Source organism: Pinus tabuliformis, chromosome 7, assembly GCF_031772625.1.
Source record: "Pinus tabuliformis cultivar Carrire ecotype Pingquan chromosome 7, CPIR1, whole genome shotgun sequence".
Taxonomy (NCBI): Eukaryota; Viridiplantae; Streptophyta; class Pinopsida; order Pinales; family Pinaceae; genus Pinus; species Pinus tabuliformis.
The window spans coordinates 1,466,619,290-1,466,621,941 of NC_142293.1; positions in this window are offsets into that span (position 1 = coordinate 1,466,619,290).

The window sequence follows — 2,652 nt, forward strand, 5'->3', positions numbered from 1 at the left end:
CCTTTTCTTCAACCATTCACAAGGAAGAGATGTATGTTTTATGACAACTTTATTTCATTAATTCTTTACCATACACCCACCCTTTTTGAATTTGAAGATCCCATATTCCCTAATCATCCATTGATTAAATATAATATTTGTACTTCATTATCACATTTTGATTCAATTGATTTAATCAATGGGAAGACTCAAAGCAATAATTTCATTTCCTCAATGAATCCAAATGATAGACATTTCATTTACAAATTTAATTTATCCAGGCAATAATTTGCATCTCATGGCCTATGACATGACTGCAGAAGGGGTTGAAGATTCATATTTAATTTTCTTTTATGAGAATGGTAAGGTCATACTTGTCTTTATTTTAGTGAATATTTTCTAGGAAAGAATGACTTATTTAATTTTAATTTCAAAATGCTCCAATTCATTTAACTAATTAGAGATTTCTTTGTCATTTCAAGATTGGAGCTTCTTTGAGGGTTACACTAGAAATATGACTACACTTAGTGGTGTGACCATCAAATAGTTTATGATAGGAAGTAGATTAGTTTCTATATGGTTTTCACTCTTTCTTGTTGGAATAATGCAATCATATAACCATTAATCAAGGATAAGTCACCATCATGACATCATCAAAGAAGTTTTCTTTATTTTTGTTCTTTTCCTTTTTATGTTCTTGTTCAATATTTTTTTATAGAATCATAAAGATCTTGAAACAAGAATATTTAAAGTGAAATATTTTTCTTTTGATTACTCATAAAAAATATTTTTATGGAAATTTTATGGCTCTTATCTATATCATTACTGCACATTTGATTTCTAGTTATTCTAATTGAGCATTTTTATTTTATTAACATTTAATAATATGGCTAGGGCTATGAAATATCATATAAAAGGAATAATTAAATTCAATTATTACACAAGTATACTATTAGAATATCAAATAGGGAAATTTTTAAAATTCTCAATGATACTCTTATCCCTTGAAGTTTGATCCATTTTTTCTATCATTAATAACTTATGATTTGATATTGTTTGATCTTCACTAGTTCTTGGCATACATTTATTCTTTCACTTCGCTTTGTTTTGACATTGGTTTCATTACTGGATTTATTTTTATATATCTCTCAAAAGAAATCTAAATTTTTATGTTAAGAAAATTTATTTTTAGGAAATATTTGTTTTGCTGAAATCGGCTACCATGACACAATTTTTGTTGTCTTTTTATTGATTGAAGCATCAAGTAGCTTCCAATCAATTATTCAAAGACAATACCTTTTTAGAAACGATCTAAAAAAATTCACTTGTAAGGGAATTTACAATTAAAAAACCAAGCGAAACCAATGACTCTAATAAACATTTCACCTTTTATTCCATCCTGTCCCTTAAGGAGCTTTCAGACTTGGTCCCCCATTTACTGGATAATCTCAATTAAGATTAGAGGTAATCTATCACGGTTCTAGTTCCTTTTTATTTTGTCTTCATGGGATAAAAACATTAAGGTAAAATGGGTCTAGGAGACCAAGGCTATTGAGGCCTACTAGTAGTAGTGGCTATGTTTGTGACATGTGGGATTCCAAAACATGTAAATATTTTAGAATCTACATGTCATCACATGCCTTTAAGGGCCTTCTGAGTCTCCTTCCCCATTAGAAAATAAGTAGGATGATTAACTGTGAATGTTTGATCATTATAATGGGGCATGAGTGTTTAATTTGGGTTAAAAGGTATCCTTGTTGAGGGTATGAATATCATCTCGTAGCAACAATTATACCCATGGAAATGGGGCCATCCTTATATACTAGTTATTCATTTGACAACCTGGTAATTTTTAAGAATTGATTTCTAGTAAAGTGTGATTTGTTATCATAAATTTGTTCCTTATTATTCAAAGTTATTTGGATAATATTGGAACAATTTTTACTGATTCCAATAAATTCTAAAAGACCAATTAACAAATAGAAATCATGGTATTGAGAATTATGCAGTGCAAGAAGACCCTTATCCTTTGGTCCCTAGCATTTGTAAACCTTTAAATCATGTCACCAGACATAATTGGTTCACCCATTATGTCATCACTTTTTGTACCACCAACAACTCCCCTACATTTCTGATCTAAATGATGGGGCCCCTACCTAAGATTTTAAAAAAATCCCCATTTTCTGGCACTTGGGTAGTTCATGGTTCCTCTTATCCTCAATGTTTGACTTTTAAGCTCTTTGGTTCTTTAGGATTCGATCATGTCTTAAGATATAATCTATTATCATTTGTGTGATTATTGCCTTGATTTCTTGATCTTACTTTATTATCACTCTGAATAATCTCTTATTTCATGTGCTTCTTTCAACAATTTCCTAATGAATGGATCTTAGTGCATTTCATTGGAAAATTTGAGGATTGACTACTTTCATAATCTTGGCACCTTGCTTCGATGACTTCCTCCTTTTAGTTGTTTTGATGAATCTACCCTTGACTTGATGCCCTTTTGAAATATGTAAATACAAATATTATAAATTAATGTAAAGTAGGTATTATAAATTGTAGTATATTTTATGTATATGTAGTTTCTAAATTTTATAGAATTGTTTATGCATTATTAATACATAAATGAACTCTTAATTTATGTACATATTATAATTTATAAAAAATATA